The sequence below is a fragment of the Protopterus annectens genome, chromosome 3.part1, assembly GCF_019279795.1.
Source record: "Protopterus annectens isolate FY-2018-M chromosome 3.part1, PAN1.0, whole genome shotgun sequence".
NCBI classification, from domain to species: Eukaryota; Metazoa; Chordata; order Ceratodontiformes; family Protopteridae; genus Protopterus; species Protopterus annectens.
Window position 1 is genome coordinate 265,058,943 of NC_056732.1, and position 24,795 is coordinate 265,083,737.

Below are 24,795 nucleotides of genomic sequence, written 5' to 3' on the forward strand. Positions count from 1 at the left end.
AGCATAGTTTGTTGGTCCGTGCACATAGTTTACCGAGCACCTGTTATATTTGTGGGTTATATGTATATGTGTGTGTTTGTGTGTATGTGTGTTTCTATATATGTATGGGCACAGCCTAACATTAAGAGGTATTTATAATGGGGCAGATTGCAGGTAAGCCTATTACAAACCTATGACATTTGTGCATGATACATTTCACGTTAACATGACTGTCCTGCAGGTGATGGGGTCTGAAACTCATGTGTCGATCATAACTTCATTACTTCCACCTCCAGCTATTTGCCACACTAATATACATGTCTTGAGGTACAGAACACACACTATGATGGCTTACATCTTGTCATTCAGTGCTGATCTGCACAGTTGACTGGTATGGCCCACTGCCCACAGGGCCAGATGCTATGTCCATAGCAGTTGTTCAGCAGGACATCATTACAACAAGTCTTGATGGCACATATAAATCTTTCAGCATCATTTATCCCATTATTACAGACCAAGTACTACATTCCATTACATGCATATATGTTTCACATACCTGTTGTAGTATTGTCCTCTCTTCTAGGTACACTTTATGTGTCTCTTGTTTTATACACTTTTGTTTTGGTTTGGTTTGTAGTTTTAATTTTTTCTCTCTCTCTTGCTCCACTACAGGGATTGAGCTGCTTTGAATAGGTTGCAGCATGGATTTTGTAGGTGATGCTCATGGTCAGGTGATGGCCTCTGCACCAATCATTGTTCACCACTTGCTAATTGTATGCAACCAGCTGTGTAGTAGTTCCAATTGCCACTGTCATGGCAACCCACTACTATAAATTACTACATCATGTGGGTGTTGTCCCTTTAACTTTCCTGTATGGAAGACATCCTTCCTGTGTGTGAGCAGCAGTCTTAAAGACAGCAGGCAGCAATACCTCTTACAACAGGACTTGCAGACACAGGCCAACTACATATTTGTATAAGGTTCTAGAATGATGGACAGTGTGAGTATTGTTGCTATATCCATTGAATACCACTAGCTTTACAGGGTTTGTGTGTACATGCTAGTTTTGCATGGAATGCAGTCTGTCTGCATAGTTCTCAACTGTGGGACTATCCACATGATGGCCAAAGGATTGGCTGTTATGTTTTGTCTGCTCACCACACAGGTCTTGTCTCTGATATATCAGTGGCATTCTCTCTGGTGAGTGCTATCAGTACATGGCTAAATCCATTTGTGTTTCTGAATTCATATTCCTGAGTAAGGATATGCTGCAACCAATCATGTAAAACCAGCAACTTTCACAGTGTATAACAGCAATATTGCAAATATGGCCATATGTTCCACCCTCTGTCCTTCACCTGTATACAAGGGTTTGTCCATATGTCATGCAGTAAGAGGTTGTTAGGTAATGGCCTATCATTATTTAGTGCTGGCATTCCTGCTATCATTCCAGTGATGTTGTGGACTCCACACAAATTGTGGGGTAGGGTCCATATATGAGGGCTACAGCTGGACAAATCATGTGTGACCTTGTACAGTCCAGAGGTCAGTGTAGGTAACACTGGTATATGCCCTTTTAAGTCATTCTATGAGGGAGGGGTATGTACCCTTTTTAACCTAGGCTATTACAACATGTGAGGGATATCAGTAGTAAGACGCATGAAGGTATATGGCTGTACATTTTCATACATTTCAACATGGAGCAGTGGTGGGCTAGTGCTTACTGTCTTACAGACAATTCTGTTTGTCAGTGTGATAGTGATGTTTTAAGTTAAGCAATGTTATGTAAAAGATATATTTTCATTGTGACAACTTAATTCTTTTCCCCCTAGGGGTTGAGTACAGAGTGTAATTGGAGCTGCTGGACTACATCTGTAATTAACATCTGTAAAAACTGTTCTAACTTGTTGCTACTTGTGTATCTCTGCTATCTTTAAACAAAACAACAAAAAAAATCTTGCTTTTTTCCCACTTTCTGAAATTTAAAAAATAGTTCAGTTACAGATTTGCTGTTCTGAACTGTTTATAAGTTTCTTGGAGGCCATTGCTTGCTTGGGCTAAAGGGAAGTCTCTGTGTTCATCAGTGGCAGTGGTAAACACTGAACAGCCTGCCTGCCCCTGTGGGAGTGGTTACTGCCTAGAAACTGTAGTTTATTGGCCATTTTGGGTCAATTCCAAACTCCTTGATCCCCCTCTCTTAAAACCCGATTGCCTCGTGGTTTTGGCATCTCTTCAGACTTGTTGGCTGTTGGTGAAGCACCCACCAAGAGGAGAAAACACTGAGAGAAGAAAGGAGCCACTTTTGAGATTTTAAGTATTTTTCTTCATATTATTTGTTAAGATTTCTGCATTGCCGCCTACTTTTTGGCATTTTCCAGCTTGCTAAACTTGATATCTGTATTAGGAACTGTATTTAGAACACATCTAGAGCCTGTTTACTGCATTTCCTGTGTTGCACTTATTTTAAAATCGTTTTTTTCTTAAAACTTGCATTTTACCTGTCTCTGGCCTAACACTCAAGTGTGGGGTCATTTATTGCACTGTTCTAACTTGTTGCTACTTGTGTATCTCTGCTATCTTTAAACAAAACAAAAAAAACAAAAAATCTTGCTTTTTTCCCACTTTCTGAAATTTAAAAAAAAGTTCAGTTACAGATTTGCTGTTCTGAACTGTTTGTAAGTTTCTTGGAGGCCATTGCTTGCTTGGGCTAAAGGGAAGTCTCTGTGTTGATCAGTGGCAGTGGTAAACACTGAACAGCCTGCCTGCCCCTGTGGGAGTGGTTACTGCCTAGAAACTGTAGTTTTATTGGCCATTTTGGGTCAATTCCAAACTCTTTGATCCCCCTCTCTTAAAACCCTCTTTTGCGTGTTTTTGCTCATAGCGCAGCATCGGGCAGCGCCGCTTAATCAGGTTTAAACTATTCCCGGCTCCACAAAGTCTGCTCTTCACTTTTTCCCTTAGAACTGTTCCAAATCTCAAAGAAAGCACTCTATTTTCCTTCTAAAACCCAACAGTAGCTAGGATAAGTGTCTTATAAGTAAGCACTAATAAACTAAAGCACTACACCCTCTTATATCCCATTTAAGTACTTGGCTCCCTATTGGTCCTTTTTGATCAAGTCAAAAAGTAATTCCTTATACTATTCTGGCATGTCCAAAAGTCAGTTTCAGGTTTACTCTCCAGTCCAACTGGTGAATAAGGGAATCTTGAGGCAATGTTATAACTGTCTTATGTACACAGACCACCCTCTCCTCTTCCCAACAAGGTCAAATATATGTGAGAGATGCAACTATATAGCCAAACTGGAGGCTGAGCTCTCTCAACATAGTACTGGCACGGTCAGTCTGGAGGAGAAGGTAATCACACAGACCACAAATCCAGTCTCACATAGACCTATCGCAACAGCAAACCAAACACATAAACAGACAAAAACATACTCGGAGGCTCTAAATAAAAATCTGCCCAAGCAACAGAGACCTCCAAAGCAGACATCTAAGCAACTGCTACCCCACAACAATACCCACGTATCACATAGTTCACAAAGTCAGTGTGCCATACAGTCACAGCCCTTAAGGCTAAACAACACACCTAATACACTTGTAATAGGTGACTCTATTATCAGACACACTGACGTCCCTCTCACCAGGCTGAACAAGGAGAAGGTCACTGTAAGCTGCCTGTCGGGTGCCAGGATCCGCCACATAACACAAGCACTCAGGTCACTCCAAAGCAAGTACAAATATGACTCCGTCATTGTCCATGCTGGTGTGAATGACCTGAGACGTACCTCCCTGGATTACATGAAAAGAGACATAGAGGAGCTCTCTGATCATGTGGTCCAGGCTGGTATGACCCTGACCTTGAGTAGCATCTTACCTTCACCAAGAATGATACCACAGTATAAAGACAAAATGATCAATTTCAACAGTTGGCTAAAGTATTGGTGTCACTCAAAGGGGATCCAGTGTCAGTCAGCCTGGGATGACATGCTTGACAAGCCATGTTGCTTCACTGGGGATGGCTTGCACCTGTCACCCCTGGGTTTTCGAATACTGGCCAAGGCTCTTGCCACCCCCATAGTGCCTTTTTTAGGCAAGGCTCAAAAAACAAACCCACCTCCTTAGACAACACAAGGAAAAAGAAACTAAGGGTAATGCTGCTCAATGCCAGAAGTCTAAACCTCCAGATGCATGCACTCAAGGCTCTCCTCAGTATGGAGAATATTGATATCTGTGCAGTAACAGAAACCTGGTTCAAGGCTTCCGAGAGCACCCCAGCACTACCAGGCTATACCTCATACCATGCTTTTCAGCCCCAAAACTCGGACTGAACCACAAGAGGAGGGGGAGTATCCATATTCATCAAAGATACCCATACCTCAGGCTAGTGGCACTGCACAAAGCATCTGAGACCATCCATGTGCAACTAACAGTGGGCAAAACTACCTTCCAGTTTGTAGCCTGCTACAGACCACCCTCCCAAACTCAGGAACCCCACTCAGCTTTCCTGAAGACACTGGAGAATATGAAGGTCTCTCCAAACACCATTATATTGGGTGACTTTAACTACCCAAACATAGACTGGGAGCACTACTCAAGCCCCAACACCCTAGCCCAATGGTTCCTAGAATTTATAAACTCAAATGCTATGGAACAACTGGTCACCACTCCCACAAGAGGGGAAAACATATTGGACCTGATCATCACCAACATGGGGACTCTATGTTCCATACCAGAGGTATACCCCTCATTGGTAAGATCTGACAATAAATTAATCACTATGGACATCCATATCCCGTCCCCATCCCCAGCAAAGGAAACCACGGTCAAAAACTTTTCAAAAGCAAACGTCCCACTTCTCAAAACTGAGGTGGAATCCTTCAAAGCCCCGGGGCCAGTGGAAATTACGGCCCAAACCGCAGAATCCTTTACAAACGCATTCTATGGATACCTACAGGAATGCATGGATTGTGCTATCCCAAATAAAACCAAGACACACTCCTACAAAGGCAGGAGACCTGTCTGGTGGAACACAGCCATAAATAAGCTGTACAACAGAAGGAGGAAGCTACTACATGATAGAGCAAAACCCTGAAAGGGAAGGCAACTCTGATCAGTACTAGCAAGAAACTATGATCCCTCATAAAATCATCTAAGGCTAGCTTCGAAAGAAAAATTGCACAAGATGCTAAAGATAATCACAAGGCTTTCTTTAGTTATGTCAGAAACCTGGGTGGAAACTCCCAGATATGCTCTGAGTTAGTTCAAAATGACAAAAAATACACTGAACCCACAGACATTGCCAACATCCTGGCAGACAGGTTCAGTGCAAACTTCTCTCCCCCTCCCCCCCAAATGAGCAAATGACTATCCCAACAGAGTGTAGCCTCCCTGACATCACCGATGCACAGGTGAGAGCTGCCCTCTCCAAAGCAAAAAACACAGCATCAATGGGACCGGACGGTGTCCCGTGCTTCGTTTTACATGAGCTCCAAGATGAACTGAACCCTCACTTAAAATCACTGTTCAGTCTCAGCCTTACAACAGGATATGTACCCAAAGAATGGCATACAGCAACAGTGGTCCCACTCCATAAAGGTGGTGCCACAATGGACCCCGGAAACTATTGCCCTATAAGCCTAACTAGCCTGGTCTGCAAAGCTATGGAGCGTATCATCATGGAACTCATAAACAAAGACATTGGGAACCTCTAAACACTGGATCCTACCCAATTGGGCTATGTTAAGGGAAGATCTTGCCTCTTGAACCTGGTCAATTTCTTTGAAACAGTCACCAAGGCCATAGACGAAGGGAAGGTAGTCCACACAGCCTACCTTGACCTTGCAAAAGCCTTCAACACAATACCCCACTCGGGCATCATAAATAAGCTCACCAGCTTAAATATCAACCCCTATGTCACAAGATGGGTTGCAAACTGGCTTAGGGATAGAACCCACATGGTCAGAATTGCAGGTGTCATGTCAGACTCTAAACCAGTTACAAGTGGCGTACCACAAGGCTCAGTTCTGGGACATCTCTTGTTCGGTATATATTTCTCTGAGGTACAGGCTAACACAGGAGGACTATGGCTGACAAAGTTTGCAGACGACTGCAAACTGGGGGCCATAATCGACTCGCCGGCTGACACAAGCATCCTCCAAAAAGGTCTCACAGAGACGGATAACTGGTGCCAGAGCCATGGCCTAAAGCTAAATGCCAAAAAGTGCATAGTCATCCCCTTTGGGAAAAACAAAGTGCCCACAAATGACCACATATGTGGTAATCCATTAAGTACGGAAGAAGTAATTAGGGATTTGGGGACCCAAGTAGATTGCAATCTCTCCTTTGACAATCACATTGCCAAAGTGGTTAGAAAGACATTCTATATAGCCCACCTTATCACGAAGGGGTTCACATCTAGATCAAGAGAGGTCATTGTGCCCCTTTACTCATCACCCATCAGGCCCATAATTGAATACAACGCCCCATTTGGGATGTATCTTACCCAACACCTGCTACAACTAGAAAGACCCCAAAAGTACCTCACCAAGAGGATCAAGGGACTCAAACAGATGCCCTACGCAGTTAGGCTAAAGAAACTCCAGCTCTACTCAGTTGCTTACCGCCTACTCATAGGCGATCTGTGCCTGACATATAAAGCCATATCCAACCCAGAATTAATGGACATGCTCCACCTCAAGAAATCCAAATCCATCAGAACTACACACTCCAGTGATATAACCTCAGCACAGAAATAAATAGAACATGCTGGAGGGACAGATTCATATCCCAGAGGCTCCCCTCACTCTGGAACAAAATCCCAATCCATGTCAGACAGAGCCCCTCAATGACCCTCTTCAAGAAGAATCTTGACGTTTAGATGGGAGATCGTAAATTTACCCCTGGGATCTCTTCTGTGTCACTGCTCGACAGAGGCAAGGTAAACTAACCTTAAATGGGCTATCTTCTGTGACCTACTATACAGAGGCACAGTCAACTAATCTAAGAAGGGTGGCTAAAGCCAAACACACTCTGGCTAGGCTTGTAAATGCCCAAGGGCAGATAGCCTAGTATCAACCTATGAACCTATGAACCTATTAATAAGTGTTGACTGGTTATTATCTTCAAGGCAAGTGTTTTTTTTACTGTTGTACTACTTGAAGGCTTTGCCTGGACAGCAACATATGTTATGCTTTCAGATTACCATAGCAAATGTTTTGTTTGAGAGTTGCATTAGTCAGTTATTATGTATGTCAAACACATATCTGCTATATGAAATGGCATATACAACTGATATAGTACACAAATAAATATTTCTATGTATGCAAACTTGTGTGTGGTGTCATATCCTTTGACTTGTCTGTGTTTAAATGTTCCACGCAATAATTGTCTTTTGTATGAAAGAATCAAATACTGGCCATTTTAAAAGGTGGCAACTGTAGGAATACTGGCTGTTCAATGTGCTGTGCACCCTCTAAATATATATCTTCTTTTACATATCTATACATAGTAATATATGTATATGTGTATGTATGTGTATATATATCTATATCTATCTATCTATCTATCTATCTATCTATCTATCTATCTATCTATCTATGTGTGTGTGTGTGTGTGTATGTATCATTGGAATGCTTACTGCTTCCACATTGTGCATTCCCTACGGTACACAGACTGTTCTGCATGATATGTTATTGATATCATCCTGACATCATACAGCTGAGATGGATTACTCTTAACTTGTTGTGGCCATGTTGTGTAGGGTCCTTGGTATGAGACTTGCAAGTGTTGGTTATTGTGTTGCAAGACAGATCTATTCAGCAGTGGAGGAAGAGATAATATCAATAATTACAAGAGGTACTTAGCCGCGGTGGTACAGCGGTAGCATTGTTGCCTCACAGCAAGAGGTTCTCCTGTTCAATTCTCAGCTGGAGTGCCTTCTGTGTGGAGTCTGCATGTCCTCCCCATAGTCGAGTGGCCTCCGAAAGACATGTGTGGTTGGGTGTGGGGCTGGCAACTCAGCACCATAAAAAAAAAAATGACTGCCAATCATTAGCAGACAGGAGTTCCGCTGTGGTGACCACTAACTGGGAAAGCCAAAAAAAAGACAAACAAACACTTGTTTTGGGCCCCTTCACCCCCATTAACAGTGCCTTTGGTCATATATATATTTTATGTGTTTTATATATATATCTATAGCTATATATATATATATATATATATATATATATATATATGTGTGTGTGTGTGTGTGTGTGTGTGTGTGTGTGTGTGTGTGTGTGTGTGTGTACATATATATATATATATATATATATATATATATATATATATATATATATATATATATATATATATATATATATATTTATATATACATACATGCATCTACATATATAAATACATTTCCTCTACTGTTGAGTGACTGTGCTGGATGATATGTTTGTGAAAACATCAGATTTGTTTACATCTGAAATCGCTTAGTGGTAAATCAATTTGGCTACAGCATGCAGGATCCTGTGTTTGAGACTTGCAAGGGCTGATTCTTTTCTTGCTGGGTAGAACAGGGGCTGTTGGAGACAGAGTGATTAAGGCACTTTAAAGCAGTTGTAAGGTGGTTTGTGTGGGTTTGCGTGGAGCTAAGCGATGCTTATATGAGCTTAGTTTAGCTTATGTCCACTTACAGCCGATTACAGCCACTTAAACCCACGCTAATTTCAAATAAAGAAAAGAAGAAATGGAGATAGGAAAGTGGTGAAATTGGGACAAGCAAGGGGACAAACAAGAGGTGAAACAAGTAGGGATGTGCAGGATGGATGTAGGAAAGGACTATAGCTCTGCATTTCTTTGGCAGCAACAGCTGCTTTCAATGTGGGAAATGTAGAATTTGGAACCTGACATCCTACAGGGAGGTGTGTGGGCATCATACAATATGGATGATTGGCAGGGTTAGATTGGGTGATGGGTACATGTCTCTAGGCAAAATGCAGAGCTATGTATGGGACATGATTTTTTGTGTGACAGATGCCCCTTTTTAAGGTGAGAGTGGGATGTTAAGGAAGGATTATTGGTAAGTGTGGTGAGGGAGGTTTGGTAGGATAGATTGCATTTGCAGACAGACAAGACAGACAAGACAGCAGACAGGGGTGGTGTATGACACATGTGAGGGTAAACATCTTGATGGGGAGGGTGGTTGGGAATCCAAGGCTCATGGCCCACCCAGATGGTAGTAATGACACTGATGTCCCCACCCAATGGCAGTCACCACTACTCCTTCACAGCCCAGAGGATGGCTGTGCTGGGGGCTGGGCTAAAGGGGCCGATTGCCCCTCTAGCTGCACCAGCCTGCCCTCCACCTGGTGCAGGCAACCATCCAGCTGCATCTAGCAGACACTGCGCACCATGCAACAGACCTTGTCCTGGGTGACAACATCCTCACCGTGCCCACTTGAGGGGGGTGAGCCACATGCCCTGCAGCAGTTCCACCTGAGGGTGGTGCAAGACCAGCAGATGGGGAGGTCTGGGTTGGGTCCCAGACATGCTGGGACCTGGTGCCTCGGCCAGGTGGGGTGGGAGAGGTGGATCTGTTTTCCCATATGTGATATGGTGTGGAAATTAACAATGAATATTGTTTAGTCAAGCACAACATATTACATTAGTCAAAATAGCAGGCATAGATATTCTAATTTACCCAAAACAGTGCAATTATAACAGTGGCATAGCAGACAGAACCCATGCATATATATAATGGCATTCAGGGTTGTAACAGCATGCCAGTTAGTGGTATGTCAAGCAGGCAATAAAATGATTATTCAACAGGGAATATTAGTATGCACACAAATTAAACAATAATAAACCAAATGGAACAATTGGCCCAACAGTAGAAGTTTGTTTAGGAACATACCCATGTTGGTTTCAGTGTGATGATTGGATCAGTTGAGTGGTGGGGGAAGGGAAGAGATTAAATTGACAACTGCTATCAATTATATTTGTCAGTACACTACTATTCACTACTCTACATTCTGACCACACTTACACTCTACCTGGGCCATGGGGCTGCTACAGCACACCAACAGCTGTAGATATCAACACAGCAATTGTACCCTTATTTTAGTTATACACATCAGACCTGTTTCTCTACCAATTTCTTTACCTGTGGGCCCTGTGCAGATGAACTGTGTGCACATTACATTACTGTTTCTACACATATTCACATATTAGCTGCAGGCCCCAGAGTGTGTGTTGTGCCTTTCACATACATCTACTGTGACATTCTCTGTGTGCAGGTTTCATGGTGACTGGGGAAACTATGCATGACAGTGTGACACTTGAGGGGCTTGCCTGGGCCAGACTGCAGAGTGTGAATGTCTAGCTTGTATCTATGCATAGAACTGGGGCTGATCGACACAGCAGTTATACACATTTCATAGTTATACACATCATATTAGTATTTCTATTCAGATTTCTTTACCTGTGTACCCTGTATGTAAAATGTTATGTGCTGCAGTGCATTACTTTCTTTATTCAGATTGCAGTTTACAACTGTAGAATGAGACTGTGAGATGTTAGTGGTGGTCACTGGATTCAAACCACGGTGTGTGTGCAAAATTGAACTACAGGTCTAGTCCTTATCAGACTGAGCTACTGGGGAGGTGTTGTGTGTTCCTTGTGACATTTCTGTCTAGTACATAGTTTTGTGCACAGTACTGTTATTATGACACGTTGCATTATTTGTTTCCCATTTTCAGTACACATTATGCATACACAACAGACATTGGTGCCATTGTTTGTGAAATGTGCACATTAGCTGGATTGCACATTTGACTGTTTTACAACTACATACCACTATTTAGATTCCTGAGTACACAGTGTAGGTTTTAAGTCTGCACCTGTTAGCCTTATACATTTTGCAGTATATTCACAGCTATATACAGCTGAAATTAAAAGGTTAACACAGGACACTGCTGGCAGACAAACAAGTAAAACACATTCTGATGGTAATATGTACTGTTGCTTTTTTCAGTTATTTGACATGTCCATTTTATAGTTTGCAGGCAAGCAGTGCTATCTCAGTTCACCTCAGTTAATGCATTCTGCAGGGCATACACATTTCTATTTTTCTGGTACATGTGAGATGACACACACTAGTGTTTGGGATCACCTTTATTAGTTAGCCGTATACATTTTTCAATATTTTCACAGCTACATACACCTGAAATTGAAAGGTTAACACAGGACACTGCTGGCAGACAGTTAAGTAAAACACATTCTGATGGTAATATGTACTGTTGCTTTTTTTTCAATTATTTGACATGCCCATTCTATAGTTTGCAGGCAAGCATTGCTAACTTGGTTCACCTCAGTTAATGCATTCTGGAGGACATACACATTTCTATTTTTCTGGTACAAGTGGGATGACATACACCAGTGTTTGGGAGATATTTGGGATCACCTTTATTAGTTTTGACATACACATCTGTGTACAACTCAGAAATCCACAATTACTATTCCTGCATGATCTGCACAGGGGAATGCTTTTAACTTCTAACTGTTACAGTAACCCTGACATGGCACTTTCTTGGCAGGTTCACTCAGACACACTCATACATATTCTAATATTCCTCTCATGCATATTGTACCTTGTTTGCTACTAACATCTGTATTACACAGCAGCTGAGAATACTCCATTGTAACACTGGCAGCCTGACCCAGGCATTTATTCCTGACATTTATAGCACAATTATATATACAGGAAGTACAACCATTACTATAATTTTGATTTCTTACTGCTAATAGTTTGAAGTATTCTGTACTCACCATACTGCCAGCACAGCCGGGCCAGGCGCTGGGCATGAGCCTCAACATTCTGGGACCTCTCCACAGCAGCTGTATGGGGAGACATTACACATTAATCACACCTGCAGAGTCACAAGTTTAACTTTTTCCATACTTAGAGATACATAAGACTGCATACTTACAGACAGGCGGGCCATCCTACACTCGGGCTTCTTGGATCCACTGGTCCAAGAATTCACCCCTCCTCCATTTCAGGTCATTATGATGGTGACATACCTGCTCACCAGTCCGGGGTATGTCAGTGACACTGGTGAGATCACGTGCAAGCTGGTCCCAGGCCTTCGCTTTGTACTGCGAGCCCTGGTAATAGCCCTGCAGCAGCTTGCCATCATGTTTTTTACTAGGAGCCCAACCATGACCCTGGACTCCTGGATGCATCGATGTTGCACTCGGAAGTGAACACCTTCACCGATGCCAGACATTTTGGTCCTGCTGTGAACAATCCCAAATGGTTATGACTGTATTCCCACCTGTGTGGGTTAAATAGGGCAGTTTTCCCACACTTTTTCTTGATTGGCCAGTTTTAAAATGCTGAACTATGCTTAGCTCCACACAAATCCACATAGCAATGCTTACACCAGGTAAGCAGAGCTGATAGCATTTAAGCAATATTTACATTAGCAAAGCATTGCTTAAATATATTTTTTCATTAAATTTATAAATTATTTTTACATTTATATTTTATATATTCCCACCCCTATTGTGCTATACGTGAGTCATATGATTGACATCTATTCAAATTCCTTAAAAGTTTATTACATAATTTGGCAGAGGGGGGATTCAAACTATGCATGCCATACCATGGCTTTACCACTATGCTACAGTAGCTTGATGATGGTTTCTATCACAGTAGCACTTATCTATCATTTTCAGGATTTCAGCCAGGCTAAGCATAGCGATGCACCATGCAAACAAGCTCATTTTCAGGATTTCAGCCAGGCTAAACATAGCGGCTCACCATGCAAACAAGCTGCGCACCGCTTAAATTTCAGATTTATTTGATGAAAAAAATATTTTTTAAAATTGTTATTGATTTCCTCTTGCCCCATTGCTTCCATGCATTTAGGGCAAGAGTGCATACATTTGGGGGTGTGCACTTGAAGGCTGCTGCCTTCTAAGTATTTGTGTGTTTTTTTTTTTTTTTCAGCATCTGTGGACACTGAAATGTTAGCTACTTACATTTCAGTGTCTGCAGACACTCGTTTAATATATAATATTAGATCCAGGCTCTAATATTATATAACTTGACACTCATCTGTGTCACAAAGTGCCGTACAGCACTTTCTGAGTGAAGGGGATGTGTTACATGTGCAGGCACTGCTGACACACACCCCCTGCACTCACACCCGGTTAGCACCCGTTTAGATTAAATAGCAGCACACATTCATGCATATGCAAGGCGCACTGCTATTCTAAATGGACACGAACCACTCCCTGCAAGAATAGTCTTATTCTTGCATGGAGCTTCGTGAATCCTGGGGTAAGAGTTTATTCAAATTTGTTGTGAAAAACAAGACTCTTTATTTCCCATGTTATTGCTGTTTTTTGGAACATGGAGTAAAGTTCACACATGTATGCATGTTCTCCCTGCGTTCGCGTGGGTTTCCTCCGGGTACACCGGTTTCCTCCCACATTTTAAAAACAGGCTTCTGGAGCATTTCTCCCCGGGCCTCCGCTGAAAACAGGATCTGTGGAACCTAGTCGGACTTTCCCAGTCAACAAATGTAAAATAAAATAAATAAATAAAAATAAAAAAAATAAATGTAAATCTTAGAACTTTGGTGATTATTAAAACATGCTAGTATGAAGGTAGATGTTAGCCAGTCAGAAACTAGTACCTGAAAATCATCCAGTAGGCAGATATTGAGGTACATCTCATTAGTGTAGAAAGACAAAAGCAGTGAACGAAGTACTGAATATTGTGGAACTCCAAAATATGAAAGCAAAAGCTCAGATAATAAAACATTATCAAGAATCAACCTGTGTGCTTCATGGCAAATAGCTGGAGAACCAGAGAGTATTTTTTTCTGTAATATCTTATCTCATTAAATTTACATAGCATGTCATTAGATCTTATAACATCTTTCATGCCTTGGAAAAGTCTAGTAAAATTGCAGCAATGTGATGACCCCCATCAAGGCTAGTTCTAACAGAATCAATGGACTTCAGTATGGTTTATGTTCTATACATTCTTTTGATATCATGTTGGATATGTGATAGTCCCTTTTTTGCATGAAAAAATATGTAAAGTATTTCAATTGTTTTCAAGGATATTATAATGAATACTGAGCACTGAATATACTAATTATTAGATCTAAGCATTTGTCTGTCTACCCATCTATCTATCTATCTATGTATCTATCTATCTATCTATCTATCTATCTATCTATCTATCTATCTATCTATCTATCACTATAGAAATACTTGGGAGTCTTGGATGCAGAAAATTAAACATTTTTAGTGTGTGTTTGAAGAGTAAGTTTATGTATGATGAGTAACAATACTGAGAGTCAATAGACCATGCTCCCATACCGAGTCACATGAGATATTTCACTTTTTTACCCTCTAGACCACCAAATCCATGTCTATATCTATCTGATATGGGGAGAGAACGTCAACCACAGTGAAGGAAGCTCTTGAATAAAAAGCTGAAAATTATTCTTAGCAAATGAATCTTAACAGGTCTATCAATAGAGATTGTCACCTGCAAAATAAGACTGACTTGAAGGTATTTATATGTGTTTAGCTATGCCACAAGTCTCAGTTTTGTTTTATTTATGTAGAATAAAGTAAACTGCATTAATTACATGTGTATGTGTGTGTGTGTGTGTGTGTGTGTGTGTGTGTGTGTGTGTGTGTGTGTGTGTACACTCACGTGTGTGCATGATAACACAAATAAATTCATATAAACTTTTATACATATATGCGCACATGTGCGCGTGCACACACACACACACACACACACACACACACACACACACACACACACACACATATGTGCATATATAAACTGTGTCAGATGCTCCAGTGTCCTGCCACATCACAAATACAAGCTGTAGTTTAATTGAAGAGTCTGTGATTTGCCTACATGTATGAGTGCTAGCTGTGAACCAGTGATTGTGTGAGTGTATACGTGAGTGCACCTTGTGTCCACAAACTGCTGGAATAGGCTACAGCTGTCCATCAACCCTCCATTATGTAATTTAATTCAAAAATGAATGTATCTATGTATCTAAGTTAGGTGCAGGCAAAGTGTCTGAAGGACCACATAGAGCATTTTAGTGAATACATTTTTCTCCCTCTAATCCCAGGAGTAAATTTATGTCAAATCATTCATCAACACTTAGTTTGAAAGGAGCCAAAGTGTTATTCCATTTAATATGAAGAATAATTTGTTATATTGTCATGAAATATTTTGACCCATCATATTGTCATTCTAAAAAGTCTTGTTTAAGTTATGGTGAAGGCTGAAATGTTTAGATTGAGTGGTCTGATTGATTGCCAGTGTTTTTGGGGATGAAAAAGTCTACTAATACAGGGACTTTCATATCACTGAATGCAAGAGAGAAATCTCTTTTAAGGAGTTGGAACAAGAAGGAAAATATTGAGAGGTTTTACAGTCTATCTGGACAAGAAAGGTAGACAATCCCTTTGATTTCCTTTGCAAGAAAACCCTCAAGTCTTTCAAGCTGGGTTGCATATTTGACAGATACAAAGTAAACATGCATTATAATCAATGACTGGCTTAGTAATGGAGAAATACAAGTGGACTGTGATTTCACTGGATATTGGGGACATACCTTTGATGATTAACCAGGCAGTCTAAAAAGATCTCTTTACTATAAATGTTACTTGATGTTTAAAGGGAAGTTCACTATTAATGAATGTACCTCAAGTTTTGTCAGTATTGACCTTAAGCAGAGTTCAAGTTAAGTATTAATCAATGAGATTGACTGTTTCCAAATCCATCAACCCTAAATGTTTGTGTTAAATCAAAGGCTATGGTCAAAGCATTAAGTGAGAGCTTTATCCAGTCCCCTTTTTATGCTATAAGAAGCTATAAAGAACTCAGCCATGGTACCCAGTTTGCAGTTACCTACATACTCAGTTTGCCCCAGATCCTGTACATCTGCCTTCAGATAAGAAAAAAAGATTCAGAAGAGAATGATACCCAGTACAAAGCCTTGAGGCAATTTGCTGGTAAGCTGTCCAAGAGATGAGAAGTAGCACATTTAAAAACTATCAATTAATGTGGGGCATGCTGAGATACTGAGATGATAGGAGGTATTACCAGCCATGCCAGGAGAAGTAGGGTAGTGAATGTATAATTTGTGCCAGCAGAGCTAGCTGGAATTTTGTACATACTTATATGTCATTTGTATATCAAATTAATTTGTACAGATGCTTGAGCTGAAAATGTATCTGTGAGGTTTGCTTGTCATAAAATGTATCAATAGTGTGCCCTGCTGGAAGGAAAAGAAATGTATATGTATTATTATAACTGAATTAAATGCATACATTGTAACAGCATATACTGGAAGGAAAGTGGTTAATCCACCTGACTTTGAAAACATATTCATGAAATTAAATTATTTTATGGGTTAAGATATAAATATGATATTGCATAGTTTTGAAGGGAGCCAAAGATGCATTGTCTGTACTAGAGAATAGATTGTAGCTCCTGTAGGAAGAGTGGAATTGTTTTATAATTTTATAACTTCCAGTAGCTGCACCACATCTGAGCAAAGCTCTGTGTGTATCATAACACATAGGTGCTACAATTCTGTCTAGCTTCTAGTGATTGGGATAGTGTGTGGAACAGAGTCAGTTGACCAGATGTGTGTGATGTCATTCTGTAAACCAAAAATAAAATTTAGATATTAGTAGAAGTTTGCACTCAGCATTTTGTGTTCTGTTTTGGATCTGGCAACAAGAACCACTCAACTAACTTGCCCTGCGCTAGTCAATAAGTAGGAACAGTATTTCTCTAGATCACTTAGGAAAAGATACTGAGACTAGCTAAATGCTGTTTTTCTATAACTGTATGAAACTTTCTATTGATGTTATTTTTAATATCTACTGTAACTAAAACTCTGGTGTTGACTGTAAATAGATATTTAATATTTTCTTCTTCCATTATTATTTATTATTAAATATATTTAAAAGATTCATTGTGGCTGGTCCTTTTTAGAAAATATTTAAGCTTTGAGAGTATCTGCATATATTTATTTGGTGATAACTGTGGCCACTCCTGAAAGCCTTGCTGTTTGGTCACCACTACCATTTGTGTTAATATTAATTTCACTCAGAGTAACTGGGTGCCATTGTAAGAGCCTTAAAAGTAGCTTGCATGGGATCTAGTAGCAGTGATAACTACCTTGTAGTCTGGGAAGAAGGGGGCACAGCAGGTGGATCTGTGCAAGTCCTTTCCAGGTCTGTGTGTGTGTGTGTGTGTGTGTGTGTGTGTGTGTGTGTGTGTGTGTGTGTGTGTGTGTGTGTGTGTGCGCGTGTGTGAGTGTCAGCTGCTTGGAGCAGGGACACAACGCACTGGTTTCAAAGAGAGGGTGTGGAAGGACTTAGACTGGAACCCCAGCTAAGGACTCAACTCTAAGGTATGTCAGTGGGGAGTCTTATTGGGGCGGTCTGGATAAATACAGAAAGGAACCAGCACCCAGACTTAGTGTGTTGCCTGAGTTCTGTTAAGGGAAATTGTGCTTGAAGCAGACAGGCCTGTATCTGGATATACTGAGTGGATCCTTTTGTATTCCAAGTGAGCATTCCTATCCATTGTCAGTGGTATGGATTCAAGCTCCTTGATTACAGGCCTAGAGTGGGAACATCACACATGCTATCAAAGTTAAAAATCTATTCAATAATGCTTTTATGGGAATCTTCACTGGATGGTGCTTATTTGAACTGTTTCTTTCTGAAATTGGTGTGCCTTGTTGATGTAGCATAGACCAGATTCAGGCCTGCTGAATCTAGCTTTGTTTGTATAACTTGAGCACTGATCCAGGCCATCATTTTTTGGAGAAGGTTCCCCTGCACCCTAGTGGCAGGACTGTGCAGTTAGAACTTGTCTGATTGAAGACTGCTGGAACAGGGCTCAGTTTTGAGCTTTTTTCTGGTTAATTTACGTAACTTGTTTAAATCATTTTGTTCATTTTCTATTGTTTTATATATAAAAAATACACTTTATTCCATCTGCTTTTACTGTATTTGTGTTTCTTCCTACCTTATCATTAGGGGCATTGACTACAACTCTGATCTGAGATATATAATAATAAATATCCTTGATTGTATCTGCTTTATTTTCTGAAAAAATATACTTGTTTCCCACCTTTCTAAGCTAGCATAGTCCAGTTTTGAGGTTAGTGCTGAATTCAGAGCTGTGTTACAAGTCTCTGTGTTTGCCCATAATACCTTACTTGGATAGAAGAAAGCTTCTCTGTTTATCTGTGAGAGAGGGGAGCTTTGAGCAGCCTATCTGTCCCTGAAGGAGTGGTATCAGCCCAGAAATTAGTAGTTTATTGGCCATTTTGGGCTAATTTCTATCTCTTTCATTTCCTTGCTATAAAAAATGCATTTGCCCGGTTTTGCCCACCGAGCAGCACTGGTTAACTAGAGTATAACTATTCCTGGCTCCACAAAGTCTCCTCTTCAATTTTTCCCTTGGAACTAGACAAACTTTCAACTTAAGCATTCAAACCATTCATTTCTCAACCCGGCACTTGCTCAAAACTCATAGCAAGCACTTATAAACATTAGCACTAGACACCCCTATACTGTACAGAAGGACAAGGCTCTCTATTCGACCTTAACAGACAATCAGTAAAGCATTTCACTGTATCTATCCAGGCATGGCCAAAGGACAGTTTCAGGTGTACTCTCCAGTCCAACTGGTGAACTTGTGCATTTTGAGGCAATGTTACAACTGCCTCATGTACACAGACAACCCTCTCCTCCTACCACCAAATACATGCAAGAGATGCAATTACACAGCCAAACTGGAGGCTAAGCTCTCTCAAACCAAGACTCGATCAGACAGTCAAAAGGAGAAGGGAAATACTTGCATCACTCCACCACTCTCACATAGACCCATTAAACCAGCAGCGGCAAAAAACACACATAAATACATGAAAACATACTCGGAGGCTCTAAATAAAAATCTGCAAAAGCAACAGAGACCTCCAAAGCAGACATCTAAGCAACCTCCACCCCCAACACAAACCATGAAACACATACTTCACAAAACCAGTGTGCCATGCAATCACAGCCTTTAAGGCAAAATAACATACCCAACACACTAGTAATACGTGAATCTATAGTCTGACATCCCACTCACTAGGCTGAACAAGGAGAAGGTTACTGTTAGCTGCCTGTCGGGTTCCAGGATCCACAACATAACACAAGCACTCAGGTCACTGCAGAACAAGTACAAATACGACACTGCCATTGTCCATGTTGGTGTGAATGACCTGAGCCATACCTCCCTGGAGTACATGAAAAGAGACATGGAAGAGCTCTCTGATCATGTAGCCCAGGCTGATATGACCCTGAGTAGCATCCTGCCCTCACCAAGAATGATACCATGGTATAAAGAAAAAAATTATCAATTTTCACAATTGGCTAAGTTTCTGGTGTCATTCAAAGGGGATACAGTGTCTGTTCGCCTGGGATGACATGCTCGACAAACCACGCTCTTCGCTAGAGATGGATTGCATCTGTCACCCTTAGGCTTTCAAATACTGGCCAAGGTTCTTGCCACCCCCATAGTGCCTTTTTTAGGCAAGGCTCAAAAGACAAACCCACTGCCGTAAATAGCACAAGTAACAAAAAACTGAGGGTAATGCTAATCAATGCCAGAAGTCTAAACCTCAAAATGCATGCACTCAAGGCACTCCTCAGTATGGAGAAAATCGATATATGTGCAGTAACAGAAACCTGGTTTAAGTCTCCAGAGAGTACCCCAGCACTGACAGGCTACAACTCATACCATACATTTTGGCCACAGAACCTGGACTGAAATATAAAAGGCGGAAGCGTATCCATATTCATCAAGGATACCCACACCTCCAGGTTAGTGGCACAGCACGATGCTTCAGAGATCATCCATGTGCAACTAACAACGGGCAACTGCAATTCACATTGTAGCTTGCTACAGATCACCCACCATATCCCAGGACCCCCATTTCACATTTTTGGCAGCAATGGGAAACATAAAGGCCCTACCAAACACCTTAATATTGGGTAATTTCAATTACCCAAACATTAACTGGGAGAACTACTCAAGTACTAACTCCCTTGCCCAACATTTCCTAGAGTTTATAAACTCAAATGCCCTGGATCAACTGGTCAACACTCCCACCAGAGATGACAACATATTGGACCTGGTCATCACCAACATGGGCAACCAGTGTTCCACATCAGAGGTCATCCTCTCACTGGTTAGATCTGACCATAAACCATCAGACTGAATATCCACATTCTGCTCCTACCCCCAGTCAAGGAAACCACCGTGAAAAACTTTTCAAAAGCAAACTTCACATTACTTAAGACCGAGATGGAAAGTTTTAAAACACCCATGCTAAAGGATAACACTTTCCAAGCTGCAAAATTCTTTACTAATGCATTCTACGGGCACCTACAAGAATGCATGGATTGTGCTATCCCAAGCAAAACCAAGACTCACTCCTCCAAGAAAAGAAAACCAGTTTGGTAGACCCCTGACATAAACAAGCTATACAACAGAAGGAGGAAACTAGTACAGAAAAGAGTAAAATCCCAAGAAGAGAAGACATCCCTAATCAGTATCAGTAAGAAACTACGATCCCTCATAAAATCATCCAAGGCTAGCTTTGAAAGAAAAATTGCCAAGGACTCCAAAGATAATCACAAGGCATTCTTTAGCTATGTCAAGAATCTAAGTGGCAATGCTCAGATCTGCTCAGAGTTAGTGCAGAATGGCACAAAATACACTGAACCAACAGATATCACCAAACATCCTGGCAGACAGGTTCAGTGCAAACTTCACCCCCCTCTCACCCCCAAAAGGGCCCATAACCATACCAGAAGAATGTAGAGCCCCTGAAATTTCAGACACTCAGGTTAAAACATGCCTCTCCAAAGCCAATAACACAGCATCAATGGGACCGGACGGTGTCCCAGGCTGCATCCTACATGAGCTCAAAGATGAACTAACCCCTCACCTAAACACACTGTTCAAACTCAGCCTCTCCACAGGCCACATACCCATAGCATGGCACACAGCAATGGTTATTCCACTCCGCAAAGGTGGAGCCTCAACAGACCACAGGAACTATTGCCCTATAAGCCTGACTAGCTTGGTCTGCAAGGCTATGGAGCTCATCATCATGGAACTCATTAACAGGGACACTGGGAACCTCCAAACACTGGACCCTACCAAGTTTGGCTTTGTTAAGGGCAGGTCATGCCTCCTAAACCTGTTGGACTTCTTTGAGACAGTTACCAAGGCTGTAGACAAGGGAAAGGTGGTACACACAGCCTACCTAGACCTCACAAAGGCATTTGACACCATTCCCCATTCTGGTATTATAGACAAGCTCACCAGCCTGAACATAAACCCCTATGTCACAAGATGGGTTGCCAACTAGCTCATGGACAGAGCCCACATGGTGAGAGTTGTGGGAGCTAGGTCCAACTCTAAACCGGTTATAAGTGGCGTTCCACAGGGTTCAGTCCTAGGACCCCTCCTGTTTGGCATATACGTCTTCAGAGGTACAGGCAAGCAAATGAGGACTATGGCTGACCAAGTCCACAGATGACTGCAAACTAGAGGCTGTAATTGACTCTCCAGCTGACACAGACATCCTTCAAAAGGGTCTCACTGAGACAGATACCTGGTGTCAAAATCATGGCCTCAAGCTAAATGCCAAAAAGTGCATAGTCATCCACTTTGGAAAAAAACAAAGTACCCACAAACTTAGGTAGTTTCCTAAATATGAAAGACGTAAAAAGGGATCTGGGGACCCAAATAGATAGTAATCTCTCCTTTGATAATCACATTGCCAAAGTGGTTAGAAAATCCTTCTATGTGGCCCACCTAATCACAAAAGGGTTCACATCCAGATCAACAGAGGTCATTGTGCCACTCTACTCATCACTCATCAGCCCCATCATAGAGTACAATGCCCCATTTGGGATGTACCTTACAAGACACTTGCAGCAGCTGGAAAGACCACAGAAGTACCTCACCAAGAGGATCACTGGCCTCAAACAGATGCCCTATGCAGCTCGACTGAAGAAACTCCAGCTGTACTCAGTTGCATACCGCCTACTCAGAGGTGATCTCTGCCTGACATATAAGGCCATGTCCAACCCGAAATTGATGGACATGCTTCACCTAAAGAAAACCATATCCCCTCGAGCCACATGCTCAAGGGATCTAAACCTCACCACAACAATAAATAGGATGTGCTGGAGGGATAGATTCCTGTCCCAGAGAATTCCCATGCTTTGGAACAAGATTTCAATCTACATTAGGCAGAGCTCCTCACTAACACTCTTCAAGAGAAACCTTGATGAGTGGATGGGAAACAGAAAGTTTACCCCGGGGATCACTTCAATGGCTCTGCTGGACAGAGGCATAGGGAACTAATCTTAGGGGGTGGCAAAAGCCAACACATTCTGGCTAGGCTTATAAATGCCTTTGGGCAGATAGCCTAGTACCTACCTATAAATCTATGAACCTATGATAAGCAAGGTTAAGAAAGGTGTAATTTAATGAATGATGTTTATAAATGACATCCAGCTTGCCCACAAAATATCAACAAAATAAAACAAGCTAAATGTATCCTTCACAAAACTGAAATGACTGGAGTCAAGTATATGTAAGTTAACAACTTAGCTTGTAAATAAAATTGGCTAACGTGCATTTTCTTCAGCTTCAGATAATACAATGATGCTAAGAGAATGGCAGTTTTCAGGGTCACTTGCAATGCCAACTTTCTGCAGAGGTATCATATACACTATTTTACATAACTCCAGCAAATACTTTTCCGGCAGTCTAAGATTAAACTTTTTTTAACAACAACAACAAAATTTAGCTATAACTTAATCTGTGTTAACAAGACAATCTGCTTTGTTGTTATTGTCCATGGAGATGTTATGTTTGCTTTTCTCTGTAGCTTCTAGGATCTGCCTTTTAGTGATAATGGTACAATCACAATTTAGAAATTCAAAGGAGGGAATGGGGGACAATTTGAAGCTAATTTTTTTCAACAAGGATATTAGATATGGTTTTGATACCAGAATTGATGAAGTCATTCAATTTCAGCTAAGAGCAGTACCTAGTATTTCTTGTAATATTGTTAATACAGTTGAAAAAGGCCTTATGTTTACCTTTGCAGAATTAGCTACCATCAATTCATGTTATTAATTAAAAAAAAAAAAAACACTGCAGCCAACTGACGTAGTATATTTTAATGTCAGAGATTTAGTGATTTTGTTCCCATGTACAAGACTTCATCAGCATGTATATAAATCATATGAAACTCTATTTATGTTTAAAGTCTGATCAGCATAATTGACAGCTGTTAAAGTCACAAGACCAGAAAAGAAACAATGCAAAAATCCAATTATATAAAATTATAAAAATAAATAAATAAAGGCATTAAAAAACCATCAAAGTTAATAGAAGTAACTCAAAATTTTAAACATATAATTTTGCTGAGTGAAACTTTAATACAATTGAAATAGATAAAGGGTTATTCAAACTAGGCTGTTGGGTGGCATTAAGACATAATTAAGGCACTATTTCCCTGCACCTCAGACTAGTTTCCCAAGCATTATTTATTCTTAATATCATAATAGTGTTTATACATTCTACAGCACATAGCTGTCCCTGTATTGCCAACACAGAAACTTCCCAGGATAAGCAGAGAGCCAATACGCTACCCTGTTGGTATCACAACTGAAATAAATGGAGCATCAAAGGGATTTTTGTTTTATATCCACTTACTGTCACACAAGGGACATCATAAACATTTAAATGTCTACACCTGTCACCTTTGGACATCTATTTCCTGCTCGAATTTACCATCTTATTAGACTTTACAGCATCAAGCCCTCCTTCTAAAATATTTGATAATGTTTCTGTGTTGGCCATCCCACTATTTCTCCTTTAAATAATTTATGAAATTTAAATTCAAATTCTGCTTAATGATCTTCTTAAAATAAATACCATCTTTTAAAAAATGACTAGCAGGACTCTAGTTTTCCTTACATCTGCAGATTTTTATTCGCAATATGTAAAGTAGAGCCTCACAAAATTGATGCAAACTTCAACTGAATGTTCTCAGTTAATATCAACCATGATTTATTTCCAATAGGTCATACAGATATTCTATGAAAATATTGATTAAATTATTAATCTTCCTACTAAACATTTCATCATTTGTGATGTCTACTCAAATGGATCATTTATCTTTTAACAGTACTTCCCTTCTAAGATGCAGATTTTATTATTTTATTATTTTACATTTGTTTGCCAGGAAAGTCCGACTGGGTATGGATCTTATTTTCAGCAGAGGCCTGGGGAGAAAAGCTCCACAAAGATTAGTACAGCAAATGCATTAAATGCAACACACATGTTAATAAAGTACAGTACAGTACAGAGTCAAAAAGTTAATATGGTACAATTTCAAGGCCAAGAAAGGAGCAAAAAGTAGGTATACTATAAGGAGCACAGTGTGTTACAATAAACAATACAAACAAGGAACCACGAACAAAGAACTAACTGAAAAAATAAATCCAAGCAGATGGCAAATCAGTACTTAAAAACCCACAAGGTTTATTATTTGTTAGCGTTTTCGTACAAGTAAACTGTACTTCATCAGACAAACCAGTCCCAAAAATCCCTCCCTTTAAATATTCATACTTGCAATGAAAATTGACATCAATTAACATCAATTGACTTTTAAA